At 40.4% G+C, this 21,661-nt stretch overlaps 1 protein-coding gene across 1 annotated transcript in view; it reads right to left on the reverse strand.

Moving 5' to 3' along the window:
* The window catches only part of FAM184A (family with sequence similarity 184 member A), a 100,438-nt gene that overhangs the window by 66,993 nt on the left and 11,784 nt on the right, over positions 1-21,661 (reverse strand). The gene's annotated exons all lie outside the window — the stretch shown is intronic.

Genomic DNA, 21,661 nt, shown 5'->3' on the forward strand with positions numbered 1-21,661 from the left:
AGTGTCAGCCTGCAGAACAGAAAGCCCCGGGTTCGGTTCCCACTAAGGACACGTATCTCGGTTGCAGTTTGTCCCTGGCCCCGGTTGGGGTTGTGTGGGTGGCAACCACTCTGTGTCTCTCTCACATCAATGTTTCTCTCTCTCTTTTCCTCCCTTTCTCCCTCCTGCTCTATCTGAAGATAAATAAAAATGTCCTCAGATGAGGATTAAAAATAAATAAACAAAATTAAGAGTGTTTTACTACAAATAAAACAGTGAGGAAGAAAGAGACTAAGGAGGCAACCTGACCTATGAGAATGTTGTTTTCCTTTGGCCCAGTCTAGCTTCCTGGGGGCAGTGGTGGGGATCAGCAGAAATACCTCATAGAAATTCTCTGCTTTACACTGGTGTCCTAGAGACAGGAGGGGCTTAGCATGAGTGGAAGCTATGGGCCCCAAGTCTTCCCAAAGGCCTCTTGCACCTCTTTAGCATCCAGTACATTTTAAATTTAGAAATTTCCTTTTCTAACTCCCCTATGGTTTTTAACGCGGATCCTCTTCTCTCCCAAGTGGTCTCTTTATAAATTTAATTAGTACTTTTCTGCTCACATATCAAGTGCTGTAGTTCAACTCTCTGCCTCCAAGCAAGGCGGATTGCTACAGCCAGAGTGTTCAGGGTACAGGTCTTTATTTCCATTAGTCCTCGGGTTTTAATGATTCCGTTGAGATCTCCTCAACCTTAATTCCAAATTAAAATGTTTCCCTTATAGTAACACTCCCATTCTTCTATGTTCCCTGACATCCTCCATCACACCACTGAGTCCAACAGTACACTATTCATGACTACTACTTAAGGCTTAGAGATGTGCCCACTTTTTTTGAAGAAAAAGAAGTGAACATATACAATAATCCAGAGGCGAAAAGGCAGTGTCCTGGAGCTTTGCTCATTTTAATGTGTTATTACCCTGGCTTTAGAAAGGAGTCCCAGCACCAACAGCAGACACTGCAATTAAGATGCAAACGCCATGCCATTTTTGTGGAGCACTTGTTTATGTAACCTGAGGCAATTAAAGCAGACTACCTGGCTCTTCACATTATCCTGATGCTCCAGATCCCACTGCTAATCTGGGCGGCCCCCTGCTGGGCGCAGCTGCAGGGCCTAAAGGAAAGACAAGCCCCGCCTCCTTTAATAAGTCTTGCAAGACCATCCAAACCCATGGGAGTCTGTCTAGCCTTTCTTTATGTTCAGCACTTCCATTTCTTTAACACCACTCATTCCTGAATCGCAGTAATGTTAGAATAATTTAGTTTGGGGGGTGAGTATCTTTACAACAGGCTGGAAAGGATGCTGAAGAGCCTGGAAAAGTAGCTGAAGGTATAGACGCACAGTAGCACACACAAGTGTGAATAAAAGTCATAAAAGGTTAAATTAAAAAAGACAGAAGCAGGAATTACAGCTTTAAATTTGAAAAAATAGAATTTAAGAAAAGGAACCAAAACATCTGACAAATAATAGGGAAATACTATGGCAAGGAGCTCTATTTCACTTTACATTCTAATCCAGGGGTCAGCAAACTACAGCCTGCAGGCCAAGTGTATGGCTGCTGCTGCTTTGAAATAAACTTTTACTGGAACATGGTTATGCCCATTCATTTGCGTGCAGCACTGACCTCTTATCCACGGGAAATCCATTCCAAGACCCCCAGTGGATGCCTGAAACTGCAGACAGTCCTGAACCCTGTTATATACTATGTTTTTCCTAGTCATTCATACCGGTAATAAAGTTAATTTATAAATTAGGCACAGTAAGAGATTAACAACAATAATTAATAATATAGAAAAATCATAACAATATACAGTAATAAAGTTATGTGAATATGATCTCTCTGAAAATAATTTATTGTACCGTAGGTACAGCATGGATACACTGGACAAATGGACGATTCACGTCCCACACAGCACAGAGTGGGATGACACAAGATTTCATCATGCTACTCACAATGGTGCACAATTTCCAATTTGTGAATTATTTATTTCCAAAATTTTCCATTTAATATTTCGAATTGGGGTTGACCATAGGCAACTGAAGTTCCAGAAAACGAAGCTGGATAAGGGGAGACTACTGGATTGCCCACAGCTGCCTTCCCACTCTCACAGCAGAAATGAGTGAAAATTCAGAATTGTGGAAAAGATCTTATTACTGACTTCTGTTCTGATCTATACACAGACCAGCCATCTCATCAAATAAAATTGGTAGCCAAAAATAAAATAAAATATCTTAATTTGCACCAACTTTTACTTTTTACTGAATAGTCCAGGATTCTTACCACTAACAACTCACACACTGAAAAAAAAAATTATATGATTTGAAAGTATATTATATAAAAAAAAATACAATATCATAGTGATCATATATTAGCATTTCTTCCAGGAGATAAATGTTAAAATAAGTAACAATAAAAGAATGCCAAACAATAACAAATTAATAGTGCTCTTGTAAATAACCTTTTGAAATACATCACTATTTAATTATATTATTTTAAAATAAGAAAGCTATATCCCTGGCTGGTTTGGCTCAGCGGTTCAGAGAGACCTGGGTTCGGTTCCCGCTAAGGGCACGTATCTCAGTTGCAGTTTGTCCCCGGCCCTGGTTGGGTTGTGTGGGTGGCAACCACTCGATGTGTCCCTTTCACATCGATGTTTCTCTCTCTCTCTCTCTCCCCCCCTCCCACTCTATCTGAACAAAAAATGGAAAAATGTCCTTGGGTGAGGATAAAAAAATAATAAATAAATAAATAAGAAAGCTATATATAAATTTTCAAGTACCTTTATTAGAGGTAGTATCCTCCAACTGTTCCCTTTTCTAGATAATTACAAAGGTAACCATTTATTAGCATCTTTCTAGATAAGAAAGATCTTATTTATTCTACCCATTGACATTCTACCCAATGTCTACCTAGTAACATTGTTGTTAAAAGATCAACCTACCTTTGACACTTTTAGACCAATGAAATATAAAGATTTTTGAAAATCTTTATTGCATATAAATATAAATTATTGCATCATTTATTTATGGAGAAAATGAGACTAATTTTCAAAGAAACTTCAGTCAGTCATCATAATCATCCATAAAACTGGCTATTATTTTCCACATAGGAAAAGGAAACTCTCTATTGTCTCTTTTCATAAACTATTTTAAAAGACACTAAGAGTCATTTACAGTTTTTCTGGAACTATGAACATTTATGGAATGGAATAGTACAATCATTTCAGCAATTTCACAGTTCCACTTTACTCCAATAATGCATAATTTAGCTATATATTCCAAGATGAATAAGCAATAGGGAGTAATTTTTACTTTTTCTATGAAGATTTTTCAGATAATCTTACCCACAGATAAAATGAGAAATATTGTAGCTCCCAGTTTTTAAAATGTCACTTGGGTGAAAACAAATAGTTTCTGAAATAGTTCTCATTATTGGCTGCTACAGACTGAATTGTGCCTCCTCCCCCCCACCCTCCAATTCATATGTTGAAGCCCTAATCCCCAATATGACAGTATTTGGAAATGGGGCTATGAAAGCTAATTACGTTTAGGCAAGGTCATGAAGGCAGACATTATTGGATTAGTGCCTTTATATGAAGAGGCACCAGGGAGCTTGCTTCCTCTCTCTCTCTTCCGTGTGCGTGTGCAGCACAGCAAGAATGTCTATGGCAATTTGTTATGCAGACCAAGACGATTGATACATTGGCAATACATATATATGTTCCCACTAAAATCTAGCTCATTAGTAATAAAGTGCATTCACTGAAAAGTATATTAGCTTAAAATATTTTAAGTGGACCTCAATTGTTACATATTATACTAACAGGTTTAACACTGCTAAGGTAAGGGAATCATTGACTAAATGATGCCACCTTCATACAATGTAATGTCATGAAACCATTAAAAAGCACATCTCATTTAGAAGTATATCTCATAATATAAGAAAAAGCTTATAATATAAGGCAAATACACAGTTATATACAATAAAATCCAATCTCACAGGGAAAAAAGTGTGCATGTGTGTAAGATACATGTTTAAAGGCGTGCAAAGAAATATATCAAATTTTAACTGAGGGTATTTAGTATTTCTAAAAATTCTATAATGAATATTTGTTACTGTTATAATCAGAAAACATGAAACTCTTTTAAATGATTAGCATTAACGGTGCTAAAAGAATGAATCAAGCCCTGGCCAGTGTGGCTGTTGGTTGAGCATTGTCCCACGCACGGAGAGGTTGCCAGTTTGATTCCCTGCCAGGTCATGCCCAGTTGTGGGTTCAATCCCTAGTAGGGGGCATACACGAGGCAGCCAATAGATGTTTCTTCCTCTCCCTCTCCCTTCCTTTCTCTCTCTTTAAAATCAGTAAAAACATATATACACACACACACACATATATATATATATGCCTTGGCTTTAGAAACATAACAATAAAACTGGAAACAAAAATTAAAGGAACATGTGTTAATTACCTACTGATACCCTGCAAGTTTTTTTTCAAATCACCCACTAAACTAAAACTAATTTTTATAAATTATACTTAAACTTTTTTCAAGAATATTGAATATTAATCATCAGACATATGAAAAAGAACATATATTTTGAGCAAAATGTAGAAAATCCAATTACCTAGATTAAATTTGATGGCATTACTAGCAAATCTTTAATGAGTAAATGTTTCCGTATTCTGACTGTTCAACTTTAGAAACCATCATATCCAATAAAATCATTTCCAAGGGTTTGGTCTCCAGTTTACTTGCTTTAAAGCTTCTTTCTAACATCCTCTTTCCTATTGGAATTATTTCCGTTTTTTCAGCCTTTCATTCCAATCTGTGTTTGAATTAGGTCATGTCTAAGGACATTACTTGAAGCAAGATGCTGTGCACCCAACTCTGACCATGATAGTAAACATTCTGCCCGGCATAAGAATTATTCAGCACTTATCATAAACAAAGCTCTATACCAGTACTCACCGGTACTTCAGATGTTTCTATGAAATGGTTCACCTTTTGAAACCTGTACATTAGTAGCATCCTTACTAAACAAAGGCATGTTAAAATGAGTTTTCTTTTAGAAGTGATGGAATCAGCCTTTCTTTCCTTGAGAGGAGTTTGTAAGCCAAAGATAAGGCTTGAATTGCTCATAACTATGGAGGGAATTTCTAAAAGGCTGTGAGAGTGGAGGAAAAACGAGGCAACTGGCAGGCTGAATAGCTAAAGAGGATTTTAACTATGTGAGATGTAAACCCTCTTAACCCATATTCTCACAAAATACTCAGGCATGCATGTATCTAAAAGACTGTGAAATTGGATCTACGAGGGAGATGCACTGGAGATCTAAAGTCCAAGGTGGTGGGAGGCAGACAGATGCTACCCGTATGGAGCAGTTTAGTCCTGGCAATGAATTACTTCCATCTTTCTTCATTTCTTGGTCCAGTTTCTTTGGTTTTTAAGTTAGAAAGAAAAATAAAAAAACAAAGACTGTTCTTCATACATTATGTAACCAAATTAATTCGAGCAATAGACTTATGTCCAAATGTAACATTTACAAGGCAGTTAACAACAACAACAAAATGCTCATTTGGATTTATTTAAGCCAAGGGCACTATACAACTCTAATTTTAAAAGAGCTTTAAAATCCCACTGCTTTGGGAGTTACCTTTAAAGATATGTTTGCTCTCTCTGAGTTTCTATAATAACTGTTAGAAAAGTCTTTTGAAAAATATTTAGAAGGTCTAATAACATTGGAGGTAGTTATCTTCCTCATGGTAATGTATAATGTATCTATTTCCCAGAAGATTTAACTTGATTTCTAAAACAGCAAACAGAAGTCTTCTTAGAAAGTTTATTATTGCCCAGCTGGTATGGCTCAGTGGATTGAATGTCGTCCCAAGGACTGAGGTCCTGGTTCAATTCTTAGTTAGGGCACATGCCTGGATTTCGGGCTCAATCCCCAGTGGGGAGTGTGCAGGAGGCAGCCGATCGATGTTTTTCTCTCATATCGATGTTTCTATCTCTCTCTCCCTTCCTCTCTCTCTAAAAAGATCAATAAAAACATATATTTTTTAGAAAGGTTTATTATTGAGGGTCCATACAATGAGATTTGGCTACCAAACTTTAACAACAACAATAACAAAAAAATTAATCAACAAACTTGTAGTGAATGCCTTAGTATATGTTCAGTACTTTTTAAAATGCATTCTGGCAAAGTACAAATGTTCTCACTTAAATAGAACTTACATGAACAATGGACATGGACAACAAAGCTGGGGACAGGGCAGGGAGGGAGGGGGAGGTGGCATCAGTGGGGGGAAAAGGAGAAACATCTGTAGCAAAAATAAATAAATTAATTAATTAAAAATAAATAAATAAATAAAACTTACTTAAATAGAACTGCTTAAAATAAAACATGCCAAAAATGGCAGACAATTTTAGAAAATACATGTACAGTATACATAGAATACTGTACAGAACATGCGAAGTTTTCAGTAGACGACTGGACGAAGACCGCTGTAAACAGAAAGGCTTGGAAGACAAAAGGTGCTGTGGAGAACTGTAAGGAAAGCAACCTGAGGTCAGGCACAAGCCAAGAACGATGTTAGTGGCTGGTGTGGTCAGATAATCCTGAACAGAGAGAAGGGTGAGTGCCAGGGAAAGTCAGTTAAAGTTAGGAAGTTCCTGATGATAAATTTAGTCCCTGTAGTCTAACTGGGAAATGGCTTTCTCTAGGAATTTTAGGAGACTTAGAATGTATACATATTTTTCTGTTTGCATGACCACAATGGTGCTGGACAATGATTCTAAGATGTATTTTTTTCACTTTTAAACATCTCTTAAATTGGGATGCATCTTAAAATCAATTGCGTATTGTAGTTTGAACGCCTTTTTTTCAAGACGCATCTTGAAAATCAACTACTATTATGAATCAAGAGTGCTATGAAGTCCTTAGGAAAAATGAATAAGTAAAGTGTTTTGTGATTAAGAAAGAACATAATTCTGAATTCCACTAAAAACTGCCTGAACCTCTTGCTCACAAGGAACAGAAGAGAGCAGATGTCATAGAGCAGGAATGTCTAAATTGAGTCCTATTCAAAGCTGAGTTCAAGCCAGAGAGGCCAGAAGACATAGAAATAGTAAATGATTTGTCAAGAATGGAGAGAGAGAAATGCCTCTGATAATAAGCAAATAGATTGGAAGGCTAGGAGTAAAATCAGGGCCTATTGATAGGTTGTTTCCAAGTCTGTTAAGAGCAGGTAAGTCCTTAGGTTATCACTTGGATCAAGCAGACAACAACTCCTTCTTTGCTGGTAAAAACAAAATAGAAAGTGAATTGGGAAAAGTGAGCTGGGGGAGCTCCGGGCTTGGGTACAGTGGACACAGGGGAGGACAGGGATGAGTCAAGGGACCAAGAGCAGAGGATTCAGTAAAAATCTAACAAGACATATTTGATAAAGGACTTATTCAAAATATACAAAGAACTCTTACAGCTCAGTAACAAGAAAACAAATAACCTGAATACAAAATGGCAAAAGAGCTGGACACTTCAACGAAGAATATATGCAGATCATAAACAAGCATATGAAAAAATGCTTAACATCATGCATCATTAGGGAATTGCAAATTAAACAATGAGATACCACTACACACCTATAGAATGGTAAAAACCAAAACACTGACAACATCAAATGCTGGCAAGGATGTGGTGCAACAGGAACCCTCATGCATTACTGGTGACAGTGCAAAATGGGTCAGCCATTAAAAGACAGTTCAGCAGTTTCCTTAAAAACTAAACACATCCTCACCATATGATCCACCATAATACTATTTGGTTTTTACCCAAAAGGAGTTGAAAACTTAGGTCCTCACCAAAATTTGCAAATGGATGTTTATAGTAGCTTTATTCATAATTGACAAAATTTAGAAGCAATCAAGATGTCCTTCAGTAGGTGAATGGATAAACTGTGGTATGTCCAGACAATAGAATACTTTTTAGCGTCTAAAGGAAATGAGTTATCAAACTGTGAAAAGACATGGAGAACCTTAAATGCATATTACTAAGTAAATGCTAATCTGAAAGGATACATACTATAGGCATATGACATTATGGAAAAGGCAAAACTATGGAGACAGTAAAATAATCAATGGTTGCTCGAGATAAAGGTACAAAGAACAGGCAGAGCCCAAAGTTTTAGGTCAATGAAAGTACTCTGTATGGTACTGTAAGTAGACACATGTCATTATACATGTCAAAACCCATAGAATGTAGAACACTAAGAGTGAACCCTAATGTAGACTATTGACTTAGGGTTACTATGATGTGCCACTGTGGGTTCATCAGCGTAACACATGTACTGTCTGGTGTAGAACGGTAACAGTGGAGGAAGTCATATCTGTTGGGGACAGGGGTATATGAGAAGCTTCTACTATCTGCTCAATGTTTCTGTGAACCTAAAACTGCTCTAAAATGTAAAGTGTATTAAAATAACCTGCATCCTGAACAACGAGTTCTCAGTCTCTCTCACCTGCCCAGATTCCAAATGCCAGGAGGCAGGTATACAGGTTCCAGGTGGCAAAGGAATCCTCTGGAGGAAATGAGCCACTCGAAGAAAAGACCTATTCACAGTGACATTTGGGTGTACTGAATAAAAGAAAAAGTGTGAGGGACTTCCAAGTGTCCACCTAGGATTTAGAAGGATGAAGGGAGCAATGCTCCACAATAACCACAAAAATGATCCAATAACCTACAAACTCATGGGTTTTCTTGAACCCATTAGAGAGTTGAGGTCGTAATGCAACCTCTTGGCTTTAAATCTGGAACAAGCCTCCAAGGACAGATGGTCCATGAGCTATGGCTGAGCACAGAAGAAGGATGAGGATCTCATACAAGTGGGTAAGAAGAATTCAGCTAAAATCTACAACAAATTATTAAAGGTAAAGCATGGTTGTTGAGAGTTTATTGAAACTACTCTGTAACACTGCTGCCTTGACAGCCCTGTTGTGTAGCCAAGAGGCCCACAGGGGCCTTAAACTGACATTATCCCCTCCCTCAAGTGCTCACGCCCGAGAGAGCAGCCCGAAGAGTCACAGTGAATGGAAGTTCCTGCCCTTGTGATAAGCATCCTCACCCAATCAACTGAGCCACACCGGCCAGGGCAGGAAACTTATTCTTCTGCGACTTTCCTGCCTCTGACTTCAAGAGGGTGCACAACAAAAGTCTGAATTCCCTGTGCCACGTATCAAGTGAGTGAAGCCATTATGATTGGCATTCTCCGGTATCTGGGAGAGGCCATATCAGACCTCAGCCCTGCTCTTACAGTACCCTGATACTGTGCCTCTGCATGGCCAGCAATGCAGAACAGAAATAAAAAAATTAAGAGGGGCAAATGCCATTACAATCACCTGGTACACCACAGGATCCACAGGACTGTAGAATCTTTATTGTAAGAACATCGTGCCGTTGGACTGAGAGGTAGAGTTAGAATGGGAGGGCTATAATGTATTCTCTTGTTATTTTATAGGCTTCTCAATAAGAGCTTGGATGTTAGCAAAATGTAATAAGATAAGTCGGGTAGGATTGGGAGAAGATTATTCTATGCAACATATATAATAGAATCTGGTTGAATTTGGGGAGATAGCCTCCTTGAAAAGTCAGAGCCTTCAGAGCCAGTGGGCATCAGAGGCCCGGGTTCCCAGATACCAGTATCTAAGCATGAGGCCGGGGTCCTGAGCTGGGGTCCGGACTCCCTGAGTGTCTCCCGAGGCAGTCTGTCAGACAGCAGCAGCCTCCACCGCACCAGCCTTTGACTAGCGCGTCTATTCTCCAAGTCACATGTTCCCTTCCTATCCCTAACACCAGCCACCTAACTCAAGCATAATTTAAAGACTTAAAAGAATTTTAGTTATCTATTTTGCATACAGACACCTATATTTTAATTTTCTCATTTCCTCCTTTCACACCTAAATGTGCTGTTAAGGGTGAAAATACACAAATATGTCACCAAAGAGTTCTTCCTTTTACTGTTTCTCTCACTCCCCACATAAAGCCATTTTTAGGTCTTATCAGTTATACTTCCAAAATATATCATGAACCCTGCACATCTCTCTGTCTCCATCGCCACTGGTGCAAGTCGCCATCATCTGGGCTGTAGTGCCAGGACCACAGCAGTGGAGAGCTAGCTCGTTCCATTCGCGCTGTGCTGCAATCCATTCCTCTCCCACAGCCAAAGTGGTCTCTCAAAACATAAATCATGCCATAACCCTTGCTTACCACCCTACAATAGTCGTGGATCACGTGCACACAGGGGGAAAAAGCCAACATTCTTTCTGTGCCTTCAAAGTTGTACCTGATCTGGCCCCACTCCTGTCCTACTTAAGCCTAAAGCCATTTGCACCGAATGAATCAACAAACACTTCACCAGGGACCGAACAGGAAGCAGCACCAGCTTACAGGGAACAGTAATACACAGGCTGTGTTGAGAGAGGCTTGGTGTAAAACTCATGGGGAAGTTGAATTTCTATATATTGAATTTTCTTAATATAATGAATATGATATGATATATGATATAATATGATATGATATGATATATAATCAACCAAGAGTCAAAGTAGTAGCATAGCAGTACCTTTTACTGCAATCAATAAGCAGAATCAGCGGAGGATTTTAAGCAGAAAATTAACTTAATCCTACTTGCATTTTAGAAATTAAAATTCTGGTTGCAGTGTGAAGGATATAGTGGATGAAGTGAGACTATAAAGAACAGTCAAAAGGCATCAAAATAACTCAGGAAACAGTCTTGAGGTTCCTGCCACCATCCTCAGCAGGGGGAGAGGACCCCGAGTGAAGAGCTATCGAGGAGGTCAGACGTGGCAAGGAAATCTGGCGGTTGATTCAAAGCAGAAAAGATGCCCTCTCTCAGCTGTTCAGTCTGTCCAGGGGGTTATGTGCCTCTACAAATTTCATTCTATCTTCAACCAGGGCTCATACCATATGACTCATAGGGGGCTTTTATAGCACCTACTAAGTGAGATTACTCACATGCCACCACTAAGTGCATACCCACGGTGACTGCTGTGTCAGACAGACCTGTGACAGGACAGAGGTAACTCAGGGGGGCCCTCGCCTCCCACATCTGCAGTTCTGCTCTTAGCTCCTATCTGATCCAGGCACTTCTAAAAACAATCACCGCAAATTTTTCTAGCCTTCTCTAAAGCTAATTGGCTTAACCATTTTCTAACCAACAAACAAGGGGATATTACACTTCCATTAATGACTTTTAATGCTATGGCAGCCACACTCAATCTGACGTGGGTTGGAAGTAATGTAAGAATCACCAAGAGCCCTTTTAAGAACTACACATTCGTTCCCCTCCCCCACTGTGGTGGCCACCCACACACTCACCAAGAGGACTGACTGAGTGGAAAACAGGTTGAGAACCACCTACTGCTTTACTTAAATAGGAACATAAGGGCCTATAAAATTAATGCAGTCATTAAAAATAAATACCTTGTCAACCTATTTTACAAGAATAAGAATTTTAAAATATAAAAGCAGTATACCATATTGAATTTTAAGAGAAGTTACTCTGTGTTTTTGAAATGTTTTTTCTGTTGTTTCCTACGGTGATAAACATTTTCAGGTCTCAATCCTCTTCTCAGCAGGAACTACATACAGTTTTAATGAGATAAATATTATGCTGCGCTCCCTACTGAGAAAATCTCAGTGCCATTCTGAAAAGAATCTGAGGTTAAGAAAGGTAATGAAATTCTAGGAAAGAGCTTCAGAGTTGTCAATATTCAAATTCTTTAGAGAAAAAAAATCATTCTTAATTTAATGACCAAAAAGAAATCAAAAAATATATATTCCTCTTTCTACTATCTCATCTCCACTTTTTTTTTTTTTGTAATACGTGCCCCTAGCGGGAACTGAACCCAGGACTCTCTGGTTCGCAGGTCAATGCTCAACCGCTGAGCCAAACTGGCAAGGGCTCCACTTTTTTTTTACAGGAAATTTTAAAAGAAAATACTATGTGTAACCTTGAAAGGGAAGTTAAGTTAAATGAGTGAAATGCAATAGACTAGAACATGCTAGGTTGGCACTTACACATGATGGTCCAGATTCTTCCAAAGTGTGGCCTAGGAGATGGCTTTCAATCATCCAGACATTTATTTCAACGGTCACTAGAAATAACACGAGCACATCCCTGCATCTGTGCAGCCATATATTGCTGCTGAAGGTAAGACTAAATCAGGCGAGGAATTCAGAGTTCTTGTCCCATAGGCTCTGCACTCAGGAATGCTTTTGTTTTGAGCCTTCAGTAACTGAGCCTTGCAACAATTCTTTTTTTTTTTTTAATTAAATGAGAACTTTGAGACATAATTCACATACCATAAAATTCACACTCTTAACTGTACAATTCAGTGGTTTGAACACATTCACAAGGTTGTACACCCATTACCACTATCTAATTCCAGAATACCTTCATCACCCTAAAAAGAAACCCGTAAGTATTAGTTGTTACTCTCCTCCCTTTTCCCCCTAGCTCCTGTCAACAGCTAATCTACTTTCTGTCCATGGATTTGCCTATTCTGGACATTTCAGAGGAATTGAAATATATAATAGGCAGCATTTTGTGTTGGGCTTCTTTCATTTACCATGTTTTCAAGGTTCATCGTGTTTTACCACGTATCCGTGTTTTCGTCATAATTAGCCAGTTAATATTAATAATAGGATGAGAGCAAAAGCAGACATTATATGCATATCATTTGGGCAGCGTCACCAGGAAGCTACAGCTTCACACTCCCCAAGAAACCACCAGTCTATTCCCCACAGATCACTGGGGGAAGGGATCTAACAAAGTGGGAGATAGGCACATGCGCAGTGAAGTGGGGCTGACATAGGGAAGGTGCTTGCCTACCAGTCTAACCTGGCTAAAGACAATTGGCTAAGGGGGGCTGCAGCCACTGCCAAGCATGTGAAATCTTGAAGAGTTAATTGATTAAGCTTCTGGGTATGATCCCCAGACAAAGAGTTCTCCCTTGTTCTCTCTTGCTTTGCTTTGGCCAGCTTGCTTGCTCTTGCGCTCTCTTGCTCCATGACCTGCACTCACTCGCCATGTGGCCTTAAGCAGCCATGCAGACTGCACATGCAATGGACTGCAGCTAGGAACACAAGCTACCGAGTCAGATGCTGGACTGGACTGTGCTGTAATAGGAAGTGGAGACTCTGGGCAGTGGGCTTAATCCTAGACTTGCTGAAGGCAAGATTGGACTTTTTCCATAGTGGGAAGGAGGGAAATGGGACAGTGGAAACCAAGGAGGTCTAACTCCAAAAAAATAAAGATCACTCATCCTCCCATGTGAGTCTCAGGAAATTCCTTTCCTGTGACATTGCAAGAACTCCACTTCCACCCATAACAGATGGGGATGCAGAGGGCACCCCATGGATAACATCAGTACTTTCCACTTTTTTTTACCCATTCATTAATTGAATGGATATTATAAGTAATAACTATTATAAGTAATCCTGCTATGTTTTTGTACAACTTTTTACATGGATATATTTTCAGTTTTGTGAGTACAGACCGAAGAGTAGAATGGATGAGTCATTTGGTATATCTATGTATATTGGCCTACTGAGAAACTGGAAAACAATTTCCAATGTGGCTGCATCATTTTACAATCCCACCAGCAATGTGTGAGGCTCTCATTTTTCCATATCTTCACCAACATTTTATTATTCTTTTTAAGAATTATTACTATAGCCATTCTGTTGGGTGTGAAGTGGTATCTCATGTGGTTTTCACTTGCATTTCCCTAATGATTAGTGACAGCAACCTAATTCTTTGAAAGTATGCATGATACAGGTGATTTATATCCCCAGTGTCCAACCTCACATACTGAATTTCTTTGGGCACTGTGACATGCCTTTTTACCCTCTGCTGTTACTCGGCAGTGGGTGTGGTTTATTATGGGCTCCTTCTACCCTTTTCAGCCTCTGTCTTGGTTACCTCCCCCAAAACCATGCCCAAAGAGGCATGCCCTTTGCCTAATAAGACTGCTGTCTCTTCCTCCTGCAAAGCCTGCAGTCTTCACTTCTCTGAGGTCTTGGTCTCGATTGTGTTCCTGCTCCCATTCTGACAATACACGTTCAGCTTTTTCTCATATAGTCCTGCCCTCATCCCAGTAGCTTTTGTTAGCCCTACCTCCATAGTCTTCAGCTTTTCCCTTTCTCTCAGTTCTCTCTTGTTTCTCATTCTCATCTCCACATTTCCAAAGTCATTTCTAATTTTCCTCTAATTTTTCCACCTCTTCCTTTGGCTCCAGTCTCCTCCGTGCCCCTCAAGTCCTCCCCACGTCCCTTCTTCCAAGAATGTCTTAGGCTACAAGCCCTACAGGCCTAGCGCTTAGCCTATCCTTTCTCCTTAGCACTACTAAACCATCCCATTCACCTTCTCTACTCCCCAGTCTCTCGGGGTAGTCTGAAGTCTGACTGCCGTCTGATTGTGCGTAAAAGCAACAATGGAAGAAAACTTTTCCAACTGAAGTGCTGTGATGACTAATGTATGTGTTTACTTGACTGGGCTGTGGGGCACCCAGACTTCTGGTCAAACCTGTCTGTGAGGGTGTTTCCACATGAGATTAACATTTGTACTGGTAGACTGAGTAAGGGACGATTGTCTTTTCTAATGTGGGTGGGCCTCATTCATGCAAGCGAAGACCTAAATAGAACAAATGAGGCTGGGTAAGAGGGAACTTCTCTGTCCCTTCGAGCTGGAACATGGTCTGCTCCTGCCCTGGGACTGGAAGTGCACCAGCAGCTCCCTGTGTCTCCAGCGGGCCTACTACAGATCTGGGGATTGTCAGCCTCCATCATTTGAGCCAGCACCTTACAATATATCATACTTATGTATTCCACAATATATTGCTAAAAAAAAACCTGAGGCACAAAATTTTAAGAGTTTATTTAAGCAAAATTGATTAGAATCTGGCAGCACCGAACGGAAAGTGGTTAGAAATGTTCCACTGACAGGAGCCAGGGGAAGATTTTTACAGAGGAGAGGTGGGAGCAACACAAGGAAATTGTTTGATTGCTTAGAGCTTAAAGCTTAGTCGGCTGCTTGGGACTGGTTGTCCGTAGCTTTAGATTTTGTTACCTTGAGGCATTTTCAGGTTAAGATTTGTTTTGCTTGCATAGGGCAATTGGTATCAGAGCCACCTCGGTCTAATGGCCTCCTTGCTTAGCTCATGTAACGATACCTCTATGCATCTATGCATCCATCTGTCCATCCACCTAGCTCTGCTATTAGCTCTCCTTCTGTGGAGAAGTCTCATGTAGGTGCTTAAGCCCTGGAAGAACTTTACCCCACAAGCAGATAGGCAAATAAGCAAAAACATACAGAGGAATTAAGAGGTGGTCTAGTGGACAACAAAGAGAAAATGAGTTATCAGTGCAGGGGACTATTTTATTAATAGAGCCATATCACTAAGTGAGATAAAGTGAAATGACTGTATGGCAGTAAGGAGACTACAAAAAAAAGGTCTACATTGATTCCCACCTGAGAGAAAGAAAATAAAAACCTAAAAGATATTTCAGAGAAAGAAATAAAACTTTTTTTTTTTAATCAGAAGAGAAAAATTTAATTCCAAAGTTTCACTTTAAAAGGAGGGTAGGGTCAGACTGAAATGCTGGAATTGAGAAAGGAAAGTAGGTTTTGGGGGGTTATTTCTTAATTCTGTGGCATGTGGGAGATGTCTGATGGAGAAGATGATTAACTCAATTTTGGACATGTGGCATTTGAGGTGATGGCAGACATCCAGGTACAGGTGACAGTCTTAAAAGATGAAATGGATGGAAGTTTCTTAAAATTAATTCAGGGTTCAACCACCCCACAGCAACATTTTGTGTTCCCCAGAATATATCTGGTCTTATTCAAGGACATCACTTGGCACTGGGCATCAAAGTAACTGGCTACTGAACCACGTGCTCTCCCATGCCGTCGGTTAGTGTATCAGCTCCATCACTAAAATCTTCAAATATCTCCCAAACTGAAGCTATTCATATAATCTACTAAGAACTTCCTTCCCTTCCAAGGTGATATAAATTTGGGCACTCACACATCCTGAGCATTTACACTGTGATTAAATGAAGCCAAGAGACAAAAACAGAACTCCTATCATAAATATTCAGTATTTGAACTACAAGATCGCTAACCCCCAGAGTCCCCTAAGACGTCCTGTACAAGCCTGATCTGGTGAACTCAAGATTTGGGTTCCTTCCTTCATGATACAACCACCACTTATATAACCATCTGCCTCTCTTTCAAAGGGGCTGAGAGGATAGAAATAAAAGCTTAATCAGATTTAAAAACTTCTTCCACAATACGGTTAAAAGTGTACGTAGCATAACTTGAAACCAATAAAGGCTGCTGCCCAGATACTCACATATACACCATGACCACTAAAGCAAAGATTCAAAATCTTGAAAGTAATCTCCAAAGGCTTTAAAATTATGGTCCTCTTGCTTATTGTCCCAATAGGTAGAAGACTGGCAAGTGGCTCAGCAGTGACAATATCCAAAGTACACACCATTATACAATGTAAGTTCTTTTTTTTTTTTTTTGGTACGTGCCCCTAGCGGGAACCAAACCCAGGACTCTCTGGTCCACAGGCCGATGCTCCAGCCACTGAGCCAAACTGGCCAGGGCATTTCTAACATTCTGCTAAGCTTATAATAAAAAGCCTTTCTTAGTATCACTATCAATATATACCTAATAACGCCTTTGTTGAATGTGTTCAAAATGACAGAAAGAGCTCTTCCTGACAATGTGTATTAGGTTATCATCTCTCTTATTTTTTTTTTACTCCCTTAAAAGTCTGTGGCTATGCGGTCCAGAGAGACCCGGGTTCGGTTCCCGCTAAGGGCATGTACCTCGGTTGCAGTTTGTCCCCGGCCCTGGTTGGGTCGTTTGGGTGGCAACCACTTGATGTGTCCCTTTCACGTCGATGTTTCTCTCTCTCTCTCCCTCCCACGTTATCTGAACAAAATATGGAAAAATGTCCTCTGGTGAGGATTAAAAAAAAAAAAAAAAGTCTGTGGCTAATTACTGAAAAGGTTGTGAATGTGGGTTAAATGATTCCCTGTTCCCAGAAAGTATACATTTTGGTAGACTCAGGCTGTATTTTCCAAAAGTGGTCACAATATTTCCCATCCCACATGTGTTTCTGCAATGTGACCTTGACACTGCCCCACCAAGAAGTAACATCCATTTCTCTCAAATCTAGGGTGGATTCAATGATGCACTTGTAACCAGTAGAATGTGATAAACTGATAATAAATGTCTCTTGAGTCTAGATCAGTAGAAACCTTGCAGCCTCTTTCAGTCTCTAGAGACTCAGCCTGCAGATGCCACTATGGGGTGAAAAGTCCAAGCTACATGGAGAGGACACTTAAATCTTCTTGTCGATGGCCCTTGCTGAGCCAAGCCCTCAAGTCATCTCCGGTCAGGCACCAGATGATCAAAGCGTCATCTGAAAAGTGAATGCTCCAACCCCAGTTCCCTCTCCCAACTGATCAGGTCACACCCGGCCACTCTAGTCTTCCCATCTGAGAATCCAGACACTGTGGAGCAGAAGAATCATCCCCCACAGTGTCGTCTTTAAATTCCTGATGCAATAATTTGTGAGAATGAAATTGTTTTGTTTTATACAAGTTTACCCCCCCCCCCGCGGGGTGGGGGTGGGGGGAGGTGAAAGGCGCTAGGTAACCAGAGAAGTAACAGATGACTAGAATATGAATGTTGGTGAACATGGCCATCTCTTTACTGACCATACTCCACATTTTTCTTTCCCTTTACTGAAACTCTCATTCCCAAACAATTTTTTTTTTTTTGCCAGTGATAAATGTCCACTATTCATTTTCCCATTTATTCTGACAGTTCAACTTAAGAAACCATCATGTACAATAAAGTAATTTCTAAGGGTTTCGTCTCCAGCTCGTTTGCTTTAAAGTTTCTTTCTAACAACCTCTTTACTTTTATTCAGTTTTTTTTCACCTTTTCATTCCAATCTATGTTTGAATTAGGTCATGACTAAGGACATTACTTGAAGCAAGATGCTGTCCACCCAATTCTGACCATGATAGTAAAATTCTGTCTGGCATGAGAATTATTCAGCACTTATAAACAAAGCTCTATACCCGTACTCACCCGCACTTCAGATGCTTATCGTTATAAATGCTTTGTTGTTGAGAGTTGGCTATACTGAATTTTATATATATCTACCCTCATTCATAAGTATTATTTTGCCAGAAAAGCATATTTTAATATTTTCAACAAATAGACAATTCTTGTTTGATATATCTAATATAAACTCTTCCAACCACTGCATTTTTATAAATATGGCCTATTTTATAACTCCCCACTATATTTAATAGTATAAATTGGTCAGTCACAAATCACAGTGTAAAAAATTAAGCTCTTCATTTTCCTGACAGCACTTTGTTGTCTCCGAGGTCTTTGTAACTACTTGGTGGAGAAAAAATTAATCTTGTCGTTTCTAAGTGTTCAGCCATTTCCACATGAAAGTTCAGTCTTTTTAGAAGATATTGCATTAAAATGGGGCATTATCCTCCCAGTTAGAATCAAAGCCCCTCCTGCAGCTCTTCCCAGCCAAGGCCTCCTCCTAGTGTCCACTCTGCTTCCACCAGCCTGGCGGTGCCCTCCAACGGAACTCCAGGCTGGCTGCCCAGGGATGCTCTCTTACTGACGCTTACTGAGGGTGAGCAAGCCATACATGGGTCAGTGTACCCTCCGGCTGGTTCTGAAGGTGTAACAGGAAGTCCTGGGGCAAGGCAGCTGTAGGCACTGGCAAGACAGTGGCTGAAATAATAGCTACATGGAGAGGACACAGGACTGTTCAAGAACAAAGTGGAGACGAGGAGCTGAGGAGTAGAGAGATGAATGAAGGGACGAAGAACTAGAGGAACTGGAGATGAATAAAATTTGAAAGAGAAAGAGCTGAAAGGTTAAGAAGTTCATTGATTTAATCAACAGCTATTTACAGAGTATCTTCTATGTGGTTACTCTGGAGTTTAAGATCGAGAAGAAAACTGTTTGAGTAGCCTGAGGAGGTCAAGAACTGGGAGGCTAGGATGGTGGATGGACCGCCCGTGCACAGTGACTCTCTGCTGAGGGTGGGAAGCAACAAGGAGGGGTGCAGGTAGAAGAGCCAGTGGCCTAAACCTCAAGAACTATATTTACACAGTGGTTTACAAGTTGCGATGAGAGCTAGAAGAAAGAGGTCGTCTCCAGGACCTCTGGTTAATGACCCGGGAGAAAACAGTGGCCACCTGCAAAGGCAGCAGAAAGAGCAGTGTCCTGGGAAGAGGGCCAGGTTTTCAATTAAAGCAAAGAGATAAGAGTATTTTATGAAGAGATGTTGGGGCAGACACTTGTTCAGCATGGAATAAGCATTATAGAGAGCAAGCGTGAAGACCCGAGTGTCCAGCAGAGGGATAAGGTAGAGGACGATGACGCAGAGGACTGGGGTCCAGGGACAGAGATATGAGCCTGCTTGAAGCTTCCAAGATGCACCCCGATCTTGCCATTTTGGACATAACAGACTTGTGGATTTTATACAAGATTTCAAACATGTCAGAGAGTTGTGACCAGGGTTCATTTTCTTACTTACAATTGTATAACTGTGAGAAAGTTACTTTAAACATCTCTAAGCCTCAGGGTTGTTGTTTTTTTCTATAAAGTAAATTAAGTGGACATCAAGAAATTATGATAATAAAACACAATATACAGTGTCTGATATGAGCAGTGCACAGTACACTTTTTGGTTCATAGTTTTTGTTACTGATGTGGTCCCCCCAAGAAATTGTGACCAGGTACACAGGGGACAAGACCGGTTGGCTCCACCGCCTCTCACCTCGTGGGGAAGCTGCTGTGCTCAGGGGAGGACACGGAAGGACGCAGATGTCAGTCTCACTCAAACAGCACCGAACATTAAGGTTTTCCAAACACTCCTCTATGTCAGGCGTTTTCTTTCTTGCACATATGTTAGACTGCAAGCCCCTGAAGGCCGAGCTCCTCAGCCGATGGGTGCTCCCCACAATGCTTAATATTTATTAGATACCAAAATGGCTGTGAATGACGCCCATGCAGAATAAACAAAACAGGCAGCGCCCCTCCCCTCGGAAACTGTAATTCCAGAGCCCGGATTTGGTATCTCTCTTCTTTTGTTAAATAACTTTTAGGGTAATGTTCTAAAAAATGTTTATATTTTATAAACTGTCATTTCCAGATTTAAGATTAAGTATCAACCAGCAAAAAGGTGACAACTTCTAAAAAGCGAAAGCTACATACCTAGTCAATAGGAAAATATTGGTATTTTTATGTATGTTACTCATTATTTTTTGGATGACAAACTATACAGAAACTCTGTATGAACATACCAAATTAATAAACAAGTTAGAAAAGAGAGTTTGATCAAATAATTCACTTAAATACATCCCATTTTTCTTTAAAATTCTAGTTTTTGTTTAACATTTACTGAATACCTATAAATTTCTAGTGGCTGTTAAAACAAAAACAAACAAACAAAAAAACTGTAGCAGCCCTGGCCAGTTTGGCTCAGCAGTTAGAGGGTTAGCCTGTGGTCCTGAGAGACCCGGGTTCGGTTCCCGCTAAGGGCATGTACCTCGGTTGCAGTTTGTCCCCAGCTCTGGATGGGTTGGGCGGGTGGCAAGCACTCGATGTGTCCCTTTCACACGTCGATCCCTTTCACGTCAATGCTTCTCTCTCTCCCTCCCTCTCTCCCTCCCTCCCTCCCTCCCTCCCTCTCAATCTGAACAAAAAATGAAAAAATGTCCTCGGGTGAGGATAAAAAAAACAAAAACCTGTAGCAGCCCTAGCTGGTTTGGCACAGCAGTTAGAGCATCAGCCCATGGACCAGAGTCATGGGTTTGATTCCTATCAAGGGCACGTACCTTGGTTGCAGTTCAGTTCCTGGCCCTGGTTTGGGTCCTGCGGGAGGCAACTAGTCAATGTGTCTCTCTCTCATGACAATGTCTCTCTCTCTCTCTCTCTCCCCCCCCTCCCTCCCTCCTACTCTGTCTGGGAAAATATCCTCAGGTGAGGATTAAAAACAACAACAACAAAACTTTAGCAAGGTAAGATTCTGCATTCTAAGACCACCTCCCACCTTACTTCACCATATGACTGCAGACGGGTGCAAGTTAAATCCCAGGATCCATCTTCACCACTGACCCCCCTTCCCGTTACACAGGCTCACCTCATCTTGCTGCAGTTCACTTTACTGAGCTTCGCAGATGTGGCATTTTCTACAAATTGAAGGCAAGACCCTCCACCAGTAAAAATATTACAGTTTGCTTTACTGTGATGGTCTGGAACTGAACTCACAATATCACCAAGGTATGCTTGTAGCCTCTGCAATCTCTGAGCCCGTATTTAAGTAACAAACACACACAACACAGACACACAAGTAAAACTAATTCCCTACATCCTCAGAACCCCATTTCTGCCTGTCTCAGCCTAAGACATACATTCTCTTCCAAAAGAAGCCATACTTCATGTTGCACCTAACTCATCACGGGATCTAGACCCAGATGCCCAATGCT

The sequence above is a fragment of the Molossus molossus genome, unplaced genomic scaffold (assembly GCF_014108415.1).
Source record: "Molossus molossus isolate mMolMol1 unplaced genomic scaffold, mMolMol1.p scaffold_m16_p_8, whole genome shotgun sequence".
In the NCBI taxonomy this organism is placed as follows: domain Eukaryota; kingdom Metazoa; phylum Chordata; class Mammalia; order Chiroptera; family Molossidae; genus Molossus; species Molossus molossus.